Raw genomic sequence first — 18890 nt, 5'->3', positions numbered from 1 at the left:
GTGGAAGGGCCCTCAGATAACCCAGTTCAAAGCAGATATTGTGGAATATTGGTCTTGATATTCTGGGTTATATGGCTGTGTTAAGGCAGGAATGAAGGGGTAGGAGGAAATGGCCATATAAGGAGGTACGAGCAGGCCAGGAACACAGCCGATGGGTTATCACATGGTTTCCCTGAAATCATGTGTTTTGAGAGAAACGAAAGTAATGAAATGTAATACTGCACCACAAATATGCACCAATGGTTTGATATGTGGGCGGTCGTAAAACTGAACCCACTGCCTTGTATAAATAGACACTCGACCCTGTCTGCGGGGTTCTCCCCTTTTGAGCATCTAGTTGTGCGTGGGATGAACCTCTGCAGCTGCAGGAAACTTTTAGTAAACTGCTTTCTTTGGGAAAAAGAAAAAACCTCCAGTTGTCTGTCTCCTACTTCCACTGCGTCCGCACAGACACACGAGAAGCCGGGAAGAGGGGAAATCTGGTTTCCGCTACATTTTCTGGTGACCCCGACGTGATTCCACAATAAGACGGGCCAGGAGATCGGAGACGGATCCCGTTGGCGGGAAGGTCCCAACTCGGCGGTGGGGGCCAGAGGCAACTACCGTGAGACGAGAAGGGGCCCCTGAATATTGTAAGACCGGCTGCGGTACTTGCCTCTGATGCCAACGCCGGCCGACGGTGGGAGCCGCAACGACAGCGAGGTTCCAAAGAAACCAGGCAGGGAAAAGGATCCAGGGAAAAGTCCAGGGGCGAAGGTTGGTCCGACGTCTACAGCAATCTGGCAAGTATAGTGGTTAAAATGAGACACTAAGGGAACAGCGCCGGGAGGGGACACACAAAGGTTCCCAGGGAGGTATAAAAGGGTTTCTGTCTTGTGATTCCTGACACACACCGTTGAGTGTCCAGGTGCCCAGTCCAAGGCAGTCCCCTCTATTAGGCAGGATGGGAGGCAGTGGGTTCAAATCCACCACCCCATTACAGTGTATGTTAGACAATTTCGGCTCAGTTGCAAGTAGAGCCGTAGAAGGAATTCCCCAGAGAACAAGACTTGTGAGGGTGCCCCAAGACCAAGTCGTGCAGGGCTCATGAGGAGTCGCAACTCCCGGGGAAAGGAAAAAAAAAAAACTGTTTGATTTCTTTGTCATGTGTGGGAAATAATGAGTTTCAAGTTCTGCATGTTTCGTGGTAATATTGAAGTGAAAATGAAAAATGAGTCTATAGATTTACACAAAAAATGTTGAGCACAAATATCTAGAAATGTTTTATTACGGTTGAAAAAATCTGATTCGAAGAGGTTCTGTCTGTGTTAGTTTGCTTTTGCTGACAAGCTGCAGAGAGGCGAGAAAAAGGGAGGGAGTTAAAGTGGTGTTGAGGCTCAGAAAGTTTTTTTTTTTTTCCTTGTTATTTCTGAGGAACAAAGGCTGTTTTCTTAAAAAGTTTTCTTTTGCACCTGGGCCTCATGCCAAAAAGATAGTGGGAAAATCTTGACAGTTCAAGGTAAAAACTCCCTGTTATTCTGGTTAAACTCAGGCGAAATGCCCAGAGGAAGATAATGGAATTCCAGTGGACAGCCAAGGTCAATGAAAGCCGCTGTGAAATGTAATGTGAATTTAATATGAAAAAAAAAAAAAGAAAGAAAGAAAATGATGATGTAAATGTGTGTATATATATATATATATATAATATTTTGGGGTTCTGTCTTTCACCTGGATCTTAAATCCTTGCTTTGGACTTATTTTGGGACAACTGGGTGAGAATGTTTTCATGAGCTGAGAGAGAGTGTGTGACTTTATCTAAACAACTAACCACTAATCAGAATTCCTGTGGACTTTGTGTGAATGAGATGTATGTGTTGAATTCAAAATGCATAAAGAGTTATAAACAATGTTAGTAGATTTGTTCAGAAGCAATTCGGAAGCTGTAGATATTTTTTTTTGGAAAAAAAAATGGTCTTAGGCTTGAAAAAAAAAAAATCCTTGTTTTGAAAGAACAATGCTTCAGTGTTTTTAGAGAACATGGTGCTACAGACTTTAAACCCCTTACAGGTTATAGGGAAATGTTGGAGGTTCTTTTTTTTTTTGCAGCACTTTGGAATACAAGGAGAGGAGTTATTGGTTGTAGAGACTTTGTATGGAAAACTGTCACAAGTTGGCAGTGCAAGAAAAAATAAATAAATTGTTTTTGAAAAAAATTGACCCCATATTCCTGACACAGAAGGATTAAGAACTGACATTGATTTTTAAATTTTTGATTGACATTTTATTCAAAAAGGGAGCTAGTGCCCAAGTGATAAAAAGTTATCCTTTTGAGAACCAAAGACATGATATAATTGGCTACGTCTCATGTTGCTTCATAATAATTTTGTGAGATTTGGATTCTGGACTTTGTGATTTTGGCCCAACTCTTTCTAAAGGTTACGGAAAGGGAGGACTAGGACTTTTGTAAAATGGGACATTAGATCATGCAAATAGGGGCATTTTTCCATCGCCCCCAGCCTGGATTTTGCCAGATTTGAGAAGCGGCAGGAGGCTTTCCAACGTGTGTTACTAACAAATTTTGATCTGTTCAACGAGTCGGTGTAAAAGGGGAATTGAGTAAGTTTAACACTGCAGCAGGACTGGAGTGGAAGATTGCATTGCAGCAAGTGGATACACGATTGTTAAATCGTTTGCGGAAAGGAAAAGAAAAAGATGCGGAGAAGAAAGATTTTGTTGGATTTCAAGACAGATGAGTGAGTTGTCAAAGGCACAACCTCTGAGGAGGCCTGCCGTGGATGTGAGCGAAACGACTAGAGAGAGTGCTTCAAGAGCCATACAGCCTGGAAGGATGAGTATTTCCCTCCCCTTCTTTTCCCTCTCATTGTTTTTTTTTGCTACAGGTCCTGAACTCCTGTATGGGATAAAAACCCAGAAGTCTATGAGACATGTTTATTGAGAGGCCTGGGAGGGCCTATAGGTGTTGCTGAGTGCTAAGGCTGTGATGGAGTGTGGCATCAGGCTGGAGGCTGTAAGGGCTGACCAACTCAACAACATACAATTTTCTATTTTGACCCAACTCTCCTGGTTAGGACCTTTTGTAACGGGACATTGCAAATAATTCGGATTTTTGCCGGATTTGAGAGACAATGAGGGACTTTTTATATGCCATCTAACAACCTTGCTTTTTAAGCCAAAAGGAGGATATAGCACGGAGGCAATGTGACAAAGAATAAAATAAGTTAACCATTGCAGCAGGACCAGAGTAAAAAGGATTACTGCAGATCGCGGAAGAAGGCCCATGGAGGAATCATTTCTTAAGAGGCCATGGAGGGGTCGTTTGGGAGCTGAATAGTGGCCTACCTGCCCCACCCGTGGAGAGACAAGGGATTTCAACAAGATTGGCTGAGACAAAAGTGATGCCGAACAGGATGATCGACAGATGGGTAATCCGTTCCCCCTCCCCCATTCTCTCTCACTGTCTTCCTGCTTTCTTTTTCAGCTTTTTTTTTTTGGACTCCTGTTCCTAAATTGGAGATCCATAAGGCATTGTTACTGAGAGGCCTGTTTTCCAAAATGGAGATCCATAAGGCATTATTACTGGAAGGCCTGTTTTGGAATCCAAAACCCGTAGGAGTTTAAGTCTACCCCACGCCACACATACTGGGTATGACAGCTAAAGCCCTGTGAGAGATGGAGATTTTCTTTACAGATTTTTCTTTACACAGAGACAATTCTTAGAGACTAGAGACTTGATTGGACAAAGAGACTTTCTTCAAATTAACTGAACATTATTCCTTTGATCAAGGAAGAGGAAACACACCCCCAGTTTGACTTTATGCCAAAGACTGAAAAGACCTGAAAGTTGGACATGTATGTGAATGGCCACCTCTGGCCATAGCAACAAATCCATCATCGGAAGAAGCCAAATGACTGGGCTAGATCAGAATTCTGCTGTGGACTATGTCTTTTCTAAAACCTGATTAATATTTTTAATCCTCATGTGTTGTTTACCTCTGGTGATGAAACTATGTACAAATGCTATTCTGCGCTCATTTTCCACTGAAAAGATAGCTTGGCTGCAAGCTAGAAGGGATTGGAGGGACCCATAAGTCTGCTCATTTAGTTTGCTTCAGCTTTTGTATACACGCTTCGCAAAAAAAAAAATGGGGGAATAAGGCAGGAATGAAGGGGTAGGAGGAAATGGCCATATAAGGAGGTACGAGCAGGCCAGGAACACAGCCGATGGGTTATCACATGGTTTCCCTGAAATCATGTGTTTTGAGAGAAACGAAAGTAATGAAATGTAATACTGCACCACAAATATGCACCAATGGTTTGATATGTGGGCGGTCGTAAAACTGAACCCACTGCCTTGTATAAATAGACACTCGACCCTGTCTGCGGGGTTCTCCCCTTTTGAGCATCTAGTTGTGCGTGGGATGAACCTCTGCAGCTGCAGGAAACTTTTAGTAAACTGCTTTCTTTGGGAAAAAGAAAAAACCTCCAGTTGTCTGTCTCCTACTTCCACTGCGTCCGCACAGACACACGAGAAGCCGGGAAGAGGGGAAATCTGGTTTCCGCTACAGTGTGAAAGATCCCTTCAATAATAATAAAACTATCCCACTCCATCTCCCAAAGGACTCGGGGTGGCATACACTGGGACAAGCCCAAAACAGTATTACATCAATAAAAACAGTAACACAATAGAATCACAGTATAACACATCTTATAAAAATTAAATAACTTAAAACATAGACAGTAATCCCAATCAGTAGTCAAGCACCATAGGACATGGGCCATTTTAAGGGGAAATGGAAACCTGAAAGTGCATATTCTTCGGTGACTAGGGATGGGAGTGACTAAAGGTAATAAAGTTCATGGAATGGCCAAGGCCTAGGTAAAGCGCATGGACAATTAATTCGCAGTTACGAGAAGGCACCTGTGAACATCCATGTCCTCCCAAAGAAGACTCAAAACAGCTTAACATAAAGCATTAGTGTGCAATTTAAATATACAAATTTAAATATGTACATGGTTTAGATGAAGGTTTGGGCATGCAGATCAAATTTGCAGATGACACCAATTTGGGAGAAATAGCTAATCCTCTAAAGTACAGGAGCATGATTCAAAAGGACCTGAACAGATTAGAGAGCTGGGCCAAAACTAACAAAATGAATGTCAACACGGACAAATGTTAGATAACTACACTTAGACGGAAAAAATTAAATGCATCGATATAGGATGGGTGATGCCTGGCTCAACAACAGTCCATGTGAGAAAGATCTTGGAGTCTTCGTGAACAGCAAGTTAAACATGAGCTAATAGTGTGATGCAGCAGCAACATTAAAAAGAACATCCTGACTAAGCTGCTCAGTAGTGGAACTCTCTGCCTCAGAATGTGGTAGAAGCTTGAAGGCTTTTAAACAGATGGATGGCCATCTGTCAGAGGTGCTTTGATTGTGCTTTTTCTGCATGGCAGAGGGTTGCGCTGGATGAACCATGTGGTCTCTTCCAGCACTATTCTATTATTATTATTATTATTATTATTATTATTATTATTATTATTATGGCCTTGACACACTTTTTAGACAAAAATGATTCAAAATGTTTTCCTTGCAAACCAGAGGTTAAACCAACTCCTTAGAAGAAATATGGACACATACATAAATTGTAATGACTAAATGTATGTCCCATGAAAACCTTTCATTGACATTTTAACAACATTTATAGTGTATTGCTTATTTTCTATAGACCCTGAGGTTCTCATTAGCCAAAACACTAATGCAGGCACTCTCAACCTGCAGCCCTCCAGCTGTTTGGGCCTCCAACTACCAGAATTCCTGACCATTGAACAAGCTGCTAGAGCTTTGGGGAGCTGGAAGTCCAAATAGCTGGGGGCTGCTGGTTGAGGATGCTTGCACTGGTATGTGTCATGTCACACAGTTTGGAAAGCTCTGCTTGAAGGGATTTACTCATTTGCAAAGGGATTATGACCCCTTCTCTGAACTGAAAGATAATAGTACTGTATATGTATATTCTGTGAATCCATTTTGATGATGTCTATCAAGCCTCGAAATTCAACGTTCATGTCATCAGTTGCATTGTTTTTTTCACAGAGCATCCACTTTTGAATAGATAGACTCCAACCCAATAGACTTCAACCCACACAAGTTTGATGTCTTGAAGACTTTTATTTGGAATTTAAAACAGTTTGGAAAGCTCTGCTCTAAGGTGCTCCAAGATCCCTTTGCATCCTGATATTTTGAATCTAGAATAAGACAGCAATGTCTTTGGCTCATACTCACATAGCTAACACAACTGAGTTCAAATTGTGGGCGTAGTTGGAGGAGGAGAAAGACAGAATCTTGCCTTTCCCAGTAGACCCAGGCAAAAGCAGCCTTTTCCTGTCTTGCATGTCCTCCTCATCAATAACCTTTGACCTTTTGAATCCACTTTGATGTTGCTTCCCCACATAGGGCTTACTTTTCATCTGCAAAATGTTGGAGGGCATGAGCAAAGAATTAGAGAATCCAGCCTGGCCTGTCTTGAGAGAAGGTAGACAAGCTGGAAGCAACCAGCTCATTCATACCAAACTCTCATACCAGCTGTTCCTCTGGAAAAGAGCTATTGAGAATCTTGTTTAATTATGAGACTATAAAAGTGTAGAGCCTACCTGAGAGCTGTAGGCCGGATGAGACCCTCCAAGGCCATTTACCAGGGCCCCGCCATAAATTTTTGGCATAGGCCCCTACTACACTGCCATGTGATCCAGATTATCAAAGCAGATTATCCACATCTGCTTTGAACTGGATTATCTGAGTCTACACTGCCATATAATCCTGTTCAAAGCAAATAATCTGGATTTTATATGGCAGTGTCGAAGGGTCCTTTGGGTCCCTAAGTCTGAAATGACTTGAAGGCACACAACAACAAAAACAATCCTAATTAACTTGATTCTCTCATCAGCAAAAAGCAAACCCATGCTTTCCAATAACATGCTGGTAAGTTTATGTTTGCAAAAATTGTTCTTCGTTTTAAATATTGTATTGTTCTTTCATGTGCATAGGAATCAGTTCACATTTTTTTCAAACTATAGTCTGCTTTCTGCCCCCAACAATCTGAGAGACCATGGACTGGCCCTCTGCTTAAAAAATTGAGGACCCCTGGCCTAATGGTACCAGATCCTGTCTGCTCTTGGAGATCTAAGGAGCAGAGTCAGCCCTGTTAGTACTTGGATGAGAAACCACCAACCAATATCAGGGACTGTAGGTTAAATTTCAGGAGAAGGAACTGTCAAACCCTCTTTTCTGTATTCTTTGCCTAAGAAAACTCTACAAAAGTGATGGGGTCACCAGAAATCAATTTGAAGGCACAAACACATAATACTTTCAAGCATTTGACTATGTCCCATCAGGATCAGGTTGTACTTTCTGGAAAGACAAAGGTTGGCTGTTAATCATTCCCAAATCACAGTTTAATGAGTAGAGCTATAGGTACCAGGGGAATTTGTCACAGGAAGTTGTACAATAAACAACTCGCTGTGGTGTAATCCCAAACAGGCATGAAAGTGATATTTTGCACTTGGGCACTGCAATAGTGTACTATTTATGCCAAGATGGCATTCCAATAGATAAGATCAGTTTTCCATTGAGAGCTAACTGGGCCTCTATGCCCTTGCCTTTCAGCCTAGCCATGACAGGCAATCCGGGGGAATTATACTACAACCCTTCATTTTTTGGTCCTTGGCCTCTAGAAGAGGGAGAACGATAACTTGCTTCAACATAATACAAATGTTCTTGTTCAACTTTTTACATTTCTTTAAATAAGTCCTAGCATTTGGCCTCACTTTCGACTTCATTTCAAGTTAAAATTGAGCCCAAAAGGTGGGAATGTGCGCAAACATACTTGAAAAATATTGTTGGTTTCTCTGGCCACAGCAATAAAGAAGACGGGCCTTCTTTACTGTAAAATATTTGTTGCATCTATAAAACACTAATAAATATTTTGTACCAATGGCTTTGTCTTAACCATCTTTGCATCTGCCTTGATGTGATATCAAGCCTCAGAAGCTGAGATTTCCCTCTTTCTTCTTGGAGTCATTCTAAGACTGAATCAGCTCTTAATGGATGTTGTGTATGGTGTGGTCATTGTCCTCATAGCTATTGTCCTCACAGCCTGAGAACAAGGACAAGGTCTACATTAGCAGCACAACATTAGATGAAAGATGGCCAAACATTACATTAGCGGAGCTTTGGCCCTAAACAAAACTGAATTTCAGTCTTCAGGGTTTTGACATTTGCTGATTAATTTTCAGTAGGCTCTCCAAATCTAACTTTCCTCCCAAATTTGCTATAAAGATAATAGGGTAGTAAGAAAATATATGATGTATGGCCCTCCCAGGATACTTCAATTAAATACAAGTTACAGATGAGGTATTTATGAGAAAATTATGTCACAGTGCAAAGGAAATCTTATTTTCTGAAAGGTGGATACATTCCAAGCCCTAGATTGTGGGAGGAGATGGGGATACCGTATATCCTTTTTATGCTTGGCATTTGAAAAAAACTCATGCACCAGAGCTGTGAGCTTGAGAAGAAGCAAAGTAAGTAGAAACTGCTTGATCAATCATTATCTCACATTTCTACCCAGATGTACAATTACAATATTGTCAGCCTGAATCAAGAACCTAGGAAGCTACCTTATCTCAATTTAAATTCAGGTTACTGACCCAATTACTTTAGTACACTGACTTTCAGTATCTTTTTAGTGTTTCAGACAAAAGAGTTTGCCTAGCTGGAGATGATAGGAACTAAAAATATATTAACTTTTAAACAAATACAAAGCATAAGGTCTGCTCTTTGATTTCAGAGTTCAACTTGTTCTCCACAAACCCTAGCAGTTAAACCTCTGTAGTATCTATGCAACCTTGTATCTGTTGCACTGGAATATAAATGAACATTCATAAATGTCAAGGTGTCATATAGTACACACCCTGCCATTTCACATGCTTGCAAGGTTAATTTTAAATGGCTGGCAATGACAACTTGTAGACAATTATGTTTCTCTAGCATATGTTTAACCTGATGATTACATTCCTTCTTGCCTCTTAAAGCAAACCAAGGCAAGCAAAGGATTTTTGGTTATGAAAATAGATTAAGTCTTTAAACTCGAGCAGTCAAAAATGTACACCAGGGTTTTTTTTCAGTGTTATTATTGTTGATAGACAAGAAAATCCTTATTGCATACAATATTGCTCCAGAGAAAGGATACTTTGCTCTTGGAGAGATGCCCCTCTAGACATGCCCAAGGTTTTAATACCTGTATTTCCATCTTTGGATTATTGTGGATTTTCTGGGCTGTATGGCCACGTTCCAGCCCAGAAAATGCACAACAATTCCAGCCATGAAAGCTTTGACAATACATTTCCATCTTTTCCCCCCCTCCTGATCTGAAAGGATCAGCCAACTGTTCTGATGGCTCCATGGTGGGCAAAGCACTCTGGTTTGCTTTTCTTTCTTAGTGCAAGATTTAATGTGTTACTGAAGACTCCCACCTCATCCAATCCCAATATCTCAATAGCAAAAATCAGTTTTATACCCGGACCTTTACACTTTATATTTGACATCATGGAGGATGGATTCTCCCTTATACTCTTATCACATGTGATAAATATTTTTTCCAGACATGAAAAAGTAATTTACATTAAAATATTACCTTAACAAAGTGGAAATATGTCCTTATCTTCCTACACAAAAGAGGTCACACAGTCTCATCTATACAGTTATCTGATGTCTTTGAATTTCTAGCCCACTTAACTCCAAAGACAATTGACATTTCTTTTATAAAGGTGTATTTTGTGGCCATTACAGAACACTGTGCAGCCTTTGAGAGTACATCCTGGTCCATACATCAGCAGGTTAACTTTTTATCACAGCTGCTAGAGGTTGTGTCGGAATGGGCCTTGAGGTTCCCCAGGCTTATTGTTTTGGGGGACTTCAATGTCCACGCTGATGCAGGCTCCTTCTCCTCAGCAGCTGAAGACCTAGTGTCGACCATGGCGACACTAGGACTCTCACTTTATAATACTGGGCCTACACATCAGGCTGGCCACACACTAGATTTGATCTTCGGGGTTGGAATCCAAGTGACCCTAACCTCCGTTTTGGAGGTTCCATGGTCGGACCACTGTGCCCTAGGAATCCGTATAGAGCACACCAACCCACCCAGCCTGGGCACCGAACCTATTTGGGTTCGCCCGAAGAGACTAATGGAACCGGTCAGGTTCCTGAATGCTCTAAAGGCCATAGAACCTGTCAGCGACTCACTGGAGGTGCAAGTGGATACATGGAACACCAAATTATCCAATGCACTCGATGAGATCGCTCCTAGACGCCTTCTCCGACCCCGTAAGAATCTGTCTCCTTGGTTTACTGAGGAGCTCCGTGCGATGAAACGGGAGAAGAGACGGCTAGAGGTCATGTGGTGGGAACGCTGTGATGAGGAATCGGAATCAGCTTATAAGAAGTTCAGAGAGTCTTATGAGCAGGCTATCACCGAGGCAAAAAAGTCGTATTATGCTTCCTTGATAGCGTCTGCGAGCTCACACCCAGCACAATTATTTAAGATCATTAGATCCCTGACAAAGGTCCCTTCTGTTCCAAACAATAATGATCTGGCTCCTTCTGCTGAGGTTTTCCAGAGCTATTTTGCAGACAAGATCTCGCTTCTTCGCCGGGAACTCCCTGCCACGATGGATACAGTAAGTGAACTTGAGACTCCGTGGCCACTCGCCGGGCCCATCCTCAACCGGTTTACCCCGCTGGATGCAGAGGCTGTCGACAGGATCATGACTGCAGCTAGGCTGACCACCTGCTCCCTCGATCCGTGTCCCTCCTGGCTAGTAAAATCCTGCCTAGAGGGATTACGTTAACCTCTGTTGAATATAATAAATAGCTCCCTTGAGCAAGGAGTTTTTCCAGAGGGTTTAAAAGAGGCATCGGTATCTCCGCTGCTGAAGAAACCAGACTTAGATCATTCGGTTCCCGCTAGCTACTGCCCAGTCTCGAACCTTCCGTTTCTGGGCAAGCTGGTTGAGAGGGCAGCAGTGGAACAGTTGCAGCTGTTCCTCAATGACACAGCCGGACTTGATCCCTTCCAGTCCGGATTCCGTAGGGGGCACGGGACGGAGACTGTGCTGGTCGCCATCACAGACCAACTTCGCTGCCAGAGGGATCAAGGCGGATCAGCGCTGCTTGTGTTATTGGATCTCACAGCAGCATTTGATATGGTCGACCACAATCTATTGACCCACCGCCTAGCCATGACGGGGGTTAGGGGGATACCCCTGAAATGGGTGTCTTCCTTCCTCCAGAATTGGGGACAGCGGGTGGTGAGGGGAGGGATGGTTTCAGCGTGGTCTCCGCTAACTTGTGGGGTCCCACAGGGAGCTATTTTCTCTCCTCCATTATTTAACATCTATATGCGACCGCTTGCCCGACTAGTGCGGAGCTTTGGGCTCGAGTGCCACCAGTACGCCGATGACTCCGTACCCGATAGTTTCCTTCAGTGCCTTGAGGCCGTTACTGGATGGTTGCATGCCAGCAGGTTGAGGGTGAATCCAGCGAAGACGGAGATCCTTTGGCTGGGCCGTCCGGGTGAGAGGGAGATCCAGCTGCCTACCCTGGATGGTGAGACACTACGTCCGTCATCTTCTGTAAAAAAAGTCTTGGTGTCTTATTGGACCCTCTGCTCACAATGGAGGCCCAGGTCTCTGCTGTGAGCAGATCTGCGTTTTTCCATCTATGTCAGGCTAGGCGACTGGCTCCCTACCTATCTAGGAACAACCTGGCGACGGTGATCCAGGCGACGGTCATCTCGAGGCTCGACTACTGTAACGCCCTCTACATTGGCCTTCCTCTGCCATTGATCCGGAAACTGAAGCTGGTGCAAAATGCGGCGGCTCGTCTTCTCGCCGGGGTGCCGGCGAGGTGGCGTATCACCCCAATTCTTCAACAGCTGCACTGGCTACCGATTGAGTACCAGATTACTTTCAAGATACTGGTACTAACTTTCAAGGCCTTACATGGTCTGGGGCCAGCGTACCTGAGGGCCCGCTTATCCCCCTACCAACCCCAGAGATTACTTCGGTCCGAAGACCAAAATTTGCTTGAAGTCCCTAACATACGGACTTATCATTTGTCTTCTACTAGGCAGAGAGCCTTCTCGATTGTAGCCCCTCAATTATGGAATGCCTTGCCAGTGGAAACTCGAACCACCTGAGACTTACTTGCCTTTCGGAAAGCCTGCAAAACCTTGCTCTTCCGACAAGCGTTCAATGGGTGAAAAACTCGGGGCTATGTCTGTTTTTATTGTTGCTTTTATTGTTGCTTTTATTGTTTTTATTTTTATTTTAAAGCCAAGTGTATTGTTTTAATCTATATTTGTAAACCGCTCCGAGCCAAACTGGGAGTAGTGGTATATAAGTTTAATAAATAAATAAATAAATAAATTTTCAGACTAATAGTTCATTCCTACAATTTGCAAATGTTTGTACGCTCAAGCAGAAACGTCATGAACTCTTGCCAACATGTGATTTTGGTTTTCTCACATCAAAAATAATATTATTGGTGAACCGCCTCCATAAGATAGACTAGCAAGTTACAGTTCTTTGTTCAGATGGTTTTTATCTAATTCCTCTGTTAGGTTACTTTGCATCCTGATTTATCTTTCTTGCCAAATATTATATTGTTGATCACAAGACATTATGCTACCAGCATTTTTTTCTGTCTCCAGCCTCAACATAGGGGAAAAGGGGGAAAGACATAGGGGGAAAGACATGGCTTTTTACATTGACATGGCTTGTATGTGTTTTCCCTTATCTGTTAGTGTATGACAGAAACCTGCATAAAAGTTCCATGCCTGACCCTGAAGATCAGTGGTTCCCAACCTTTGGTCTTCCAGGTGTTTTGGATTTAAACTCTCAGAAATCCCAGCCAGTTTACCAACTGTTAGGAACTGTGGGAGCTGAAGTCCAAAATACCTGAAAACCAAGGGTTGGGAACCACTGCTGTAGACTGAGTGGATGTTAAAGCAAGACAGTATATATCTTTTGGTGCAGCAAAACTTTCTTCTGTGTGGAAGCAGCATCTTCTCCCTGCCCCCATACATAAGCTTGTAAAACACCCATATGTCTGAGCCACAAAATCCATGAAGAACAGGTTGCTTATCTGAAACTGTGGTTTGTCAAGTGGTAATCTAAACTCACGCGATCTCCCTTCCTGCCTTCTGTGGTTGTCGCTTGGTACCTATAATTGATTTATGTACACTATGACATATGGGAACTGACTAGAAAGACTGGAACATATGAAGCAGGGAGAAAGCAGTGCTCTCACCAAAACATTCAATTATGGTGCAAAGCAAACCTACATGTCTGAATTCAACATATCCATTTAAAGAGCTACAATTGGCCTGATCTTTTAAGTACTTTCCCTGGGGATTTATTTATTTATTTATTTATTTATTTATTTCCATCATTTCTATCCCGCCCTTCTCACCTGAAGGGACTCAGGGCGGCTTACAAAACTGGCAAAATTCGATGCCAATATACAACAATACAAAATAATAAAACATAAGCAATTAAAAACAGATTTAAAATAATACAAAATACTTGAGCCATTCATTCACAAAACCTTGTACATAAACTTTAGTCCAAACCAAGTCGAAGCCAACAAAACTTATTCTTTGAACGCTTGCTCGCATAGCCAGGTCTTCACTTTCTTCACTCAAAAGGGATGGAGCCTGCCGGATGTCACTAGGGAGGGAGTTCCACAGCTGAGGAGCCACCACAGAGAAAGAACTGTCTCTAGTCCCCGCCAGCCGCACCTGTGAGGCTGGTGGGACTGAGAGCAGGGCCTCCCCTGAAGATCTTAAATTATGTGGTAGGTCATAGTGAGAGACACTTTCGGATAAGTAAGCTGGGCCGGAACCATTTAGAGCTTTATAGGTTAAGCCAGCACTTTGAATCGTGCTCGGTAGCTAATCGGCAGTCAGTGGAGCTGACGTAACAGGAGTAGTGCTCTCCCTGTATGCTGCTCCGGTTAACAACCTGGCTGCCTCCTGTTGGACTAATTGAAGCTTAGGGATGGGTTAATATTGGGGGGGGGGGGGGGGAGTCACAGATATTCACAGTCAGATAGTTACATGTTACATTGGTAGAAGAGAAACCCTGCATTACAAGGAGGTATGCAGGTGCATGGAAGAACCCAAGTTGCACCAACTACGTCAAACTAATATAAAATGTTAAAAAAATAGGATCAGGCTAACAAGTATATTTCTTCACTATGTTCTGGAGATTCCACAACATTTATATAATGGGAGGTTTAATGTTTGCTTACTGATACACGATGAAAACCAAAACAGCAGCAATGCAAGTCTGTGTTAGAAAATGTAGGTCAAATGGGAGGAAAATATACTGCTCACTCCCTAACCTGTATTGTGGCTGCTCCATTAATTGTGCTACTATTTTTCAATTATATTTACAGAGTTACATTCCAGGCAATAAAGATCAATACAATGCAGTATGTCATGCCAATTTGTAACTGTAGTGAACAGGGAACTTGAAGACACATACATTCATACATATAGATTTAAAAGAGCTTTTATATTGCTTTGATAAGTATATTCCAGGGTAATGTTCAGAAGCTAAGTTTCTTGTAAAATAATAATAATAATAATAAAACTTTATTTATACCCCGCCACCATCTCCCCAGCGGGGACTCGGGGCAGCTAACATGGGGCCATGCCCAAAGCAATACAATATAATAAAATATAAAACAGCATATCATAACATAATTAAAAATAATAATTAAAAAAAATAAAATGCAATAATGTTGACGAGAATTAAAATTGAAAGCAAAATTAAGTATGTAAGTGGTAGAGGGTGAAACCTGGATGAAACCTGAAAGTGGAAGTTGACTTGAAACTGGGGAAAAGGGTGTGTAAATAAACTTGAAGTGGAAGTTAAGGCCAAATATACACCTGCAAAATAATCCTTTCTTCCCAGTACTCTTGGAACTCATGACAGTCCTCCATTTTCAAAGTGAAACTGCTTAGGCTTTCATGTGGTTTTAAAAATCTACCTTTTTATTCTGCTGTTCTTTCCTTCCCTCCCTCCCTCCTTTCCCAATGTTTATCCTGCATGCAAATAGAGATCAAGATGGGAGTGGGGTGGGAGTGAGGTGGTCAGGACAGGTGATGGGTGTTAACTAGATACAGAATTTGTGGTGTCACCATTTTTGTTTACCAAAGGTCTTGAGATTCTCTGCTCACTGGGAAGTGTGTTACATGTTGTTGTTGCTGTTGTTGTATTTTATTAAATTTTAAAACATATAGTTGTTCCTCCACATCTGTTGCTTAAACTTGGAAAAGTGAGAGGCTGGGATGGGGATTGGATGGAGGGGATGGGAGAATAAAGGAGGAAGGATGCATCGCCCATCAGTCACTCAAACTATGGGACTAGATGTGAGAGGAAGAAGGAGTGAACACATGTGTGCCTGCCATCGTTCACTCAAACTTATGTGGGCAAGAGGCTGGGATTGGATTTTGGGGGGGGGGGGGGAGAGGATGCTTGCTCCCCATCAATCATCCATTCACTCAAACCTGGTGGAAAAGTGGATTGGATGGTAGTGGGGAGGAGGGCACAGGACACCGGGGGGGGGGGGGGGGAGGAGAGAGCTGCCAAAGCCCTTCTTCACAGCCCTTGCACAATTCACCCAGGCAGCACCCCCCTTCTTTTTAGTGTCTATGTCTTTGTCAATCAGAAGAATTAAATGCCCCAGTCAGATCTAAATTTTAAATTCCTGTGCTCACTCATTCGCTCACTTATTGGGCGAGAGGAGGATTGGCTAGAGGAGCTATTCAATGTGAGTGCAAAGTGGGTGGTAAAAGTAACAAGTAAACAATGTAGGTGTATGCATGCATGATGGGGGGGAAGCCTTGTAGCTCCTGCAGTCGCATGACCTAAAATAATGTGACACGGGCATATGTGTTGTCAAAGACCCCAGAGCCCCCTCCCAATAAAAGATTAACTTATACTAGACTCTGTGATTTATAGTTTCCTCAAGTGTTAACAAGCAATTTAGAGCAGCATTGGATAGTGAGATCCAAGCTGTGGGTTAAGTCTGGTGAGAAAAGAAGCCAATAAATTCCAGAATATAACTCACCAAGTCAAAGCAGAAGCCACTGAGGTATTTTATTTAATTTCAGCTGAAAGTGATGCCAGCCTGCGATAGTTCACCAAAAATAGACTGAGATACATAACACAGCAAAGCATGCACTTTTATACAATTTTTAGGTTAAAAATTCCCACCGCTCCTGGCTGGGCCCAGCCTTGCTGTGATTGGCAGAGGCTCCCTAGAGAGGTGGGAGCTTGACACGCCTTGGCCAATGTGAGAGCACTGCCTACTTTTGATGCAAATTCTCCCTCTGTCCAATGATGAAAGAGGGGCTGACAGGTCTCTGAACAATGGAGGAGGTGATGGCTGATAATGGGATTAAGTGTCCTGCTGTGTGGGGACAATAACCCTGTTGAAACTCTTATTGTCCTTTTGCATGTACAGTCTCTGATGAAGCCCAGTGTCCCCAAACACTAAAAACTCCCAGATAAGTGCAACAGAAAATATTTGTCTAATGGCTGGATTATGACTGGCCTATCCTGGGCCTACTGTCAAATGGTCTAGTGAGAGCCCCAGGGCCCTGCAAGCCAGACCTGTTTATTGATACACTGACTGAAATATCAAGTCCCTTGGATGGAAGTCTGACACCTGAATGTCAGTTCTATTGTCAAAAGTGCAGCAGCATCAGTATTTTGATGGGATTAAAAATGATTCAGAGTCCGAGGAAGGAAGATGGCTTTGTCTTGACAGCTGTGGCTTACCTTACCTCCCTGCGGAGGAGGTAAGCCATTTAGATGAATGATTGGAATGTCCAAAGGTTTCTTCATTCTCAAATGACCTGGCATCGCCCTCCGAGGTTTGAGAAGTCAATTGTTTTATTTCCAGATGGTGATGATGGCAATCCATATTTGTAGTATATGGCCTGAGGCATGCTGGTGGTGCTCAGATCAGGATGGTATGCTGGTCAAGAGTTCATATCAGGGTCACAGTGCTTCTTTTTATAAGGGGCAAGATATCATAAAGAATAATAATAATAATAATAATAATAATAATAATAATAATAATAATAATACAAAATAAAATAAAATTGGTAGGGGACATATGTGGGATTCACAATGGGGAGAAACATGAGATCCAGCCTCCCCATGTGTTGGGAGACAGATGCAGGTAGTCGCATGAGGCGTTCAAAGGGCTCCAATCTCCTTTGTGTTTCTCATGGGGGGAAAAGAGAGGAATCCCAGAGGTTCTTCAGTGGCCCTTCAGGCAATAGGGCTTTTGGGGTTCCCCTAGGATTGGGAAACGGCACAAGGAATACAGGGAAAAGGGGTCCCTGATACCTAAAGAGTTCATAGGAAGGGGAAATAAATGGCAAGGGAAAGATTATAAAGCATGTTTTCTTGGTTAACCTTTAACCTAGATATGTAAATGTTTCTCAGCTCAAAAGGGAGTCCCTTTTGTTTGTGAGTTGTTGACTGAGATGGGAAACCATTAGAAGAATCAATTCTCTAGCCCAAGTGTGGCTCAGATGGAAAAAGGCAAATAACTTTTGTGGCATGGTTTTCAGTAATAAATTTGTTACCTTCTGCTATAAATATATGAAATATAGGATTTAAAGCCTTGATTAAATGTACACACTATCTAACATGGGAAGGGTCCTTGTTGTTGTTGTTAGTGCCTCTGCAAATTGACCAAGACTTAACCTTTATTATCCAGCCTGATGTCCCTGTCCTTAGCAAGTTACTATCTTCTATTGGGGGGAGGGTCACCTTCGACTTCACAAGGACGAAGGCCCCAATGAAATAGGAATGGCCTCTGTCCCTCACAACCCACTGAGACCCTCCCAGGGCCAGCAACACCCCACGCAACCCCCAACCTGCACACACCCATATCCCCTCTCATGGCACGGTTCTCTGGCCTGTGCTGGCCCATGGCAGCGATCCTTCTCTGCTGCAGACTCGGCAGCTGATCGTTCAAGCTGGCTGGATGGCCACAACGTATCTAGAACACCTTCACTTGTCTCTAGCTACTCTATATCTCCTCTTCTGTGGAAACTATGTATCTCTCCTCTCCTCTCCTCCCCCTCTTTGGACACTGTTATCTATTCAGAAAACTATGTCTTCTTTCTCCAATACCATCAACCGGCCCCTTGCTGGCCATTGGAGAGCAGAAATCTGCATTGGAAGCGAGGAACGCTCTCTGATTGGCCGGCAGGATCACCGTCCCATCTCCGGGAGGGAATCCCTCCAACTGTTCATGATGTCAAGATGGCACTGTCAATCAGAGTGAAGCCAGCCCTAGCAGGGCGGGAGCAGGAATTTTAAAGGGACAAATTGTATAAAATGTCTGTTTTACTGTTGCCAGGGATCTCAGCTTTCATCTGTAGCTTACCGCAAACTGACATCGCAATCAGCTGACTTGAATAAACTACCTCGGTGGCTTCTTCAACTTGGTGAGATTTCTTGATTGTGAACATTGTGTTTAGCTTCTTTGTCTCTCCAGGAGCTCAGATCCACAGGTGGCCTGCTGCAAGTACTAGCCACCCACTTAATGGGACTCGGTATCTGCATCTCAGGTTTCATTATCCGTGGCCCGGATCTCATGATCCACATCATCGTCGTTTCACTCGTTCAGTCGTTTTTGACTCTTCGTGACCTCATGGACCAGTCCACGCCAGAGCTCCCTGTCGGCCATCCCCGTCCCCAGTTCCTTCAAGGTCAAACCAGTCACTTCAAGGATACC

The sequence above is a fragment of the Anolis carolinensis genome, chromosome 1, assembly GCF_035594765.1.
Source record: "Anolis carolinensis isolate JA03-04 chromosome 1, rAnoCar3.1.pri, whole genome shotgun sequence".
NCBI classification, from domain to species: domain Eukaryota; kingdom Metazoa; phylum Chordata; class Lepidosauria; order Squamata; family Dactyloidae; genus Anolis; species Anolis carolinensis.
The sequence above is the reverse complement of the archived record's forward strand: the minus strand, read 5'-3'. Positions refer to the sequence as shown.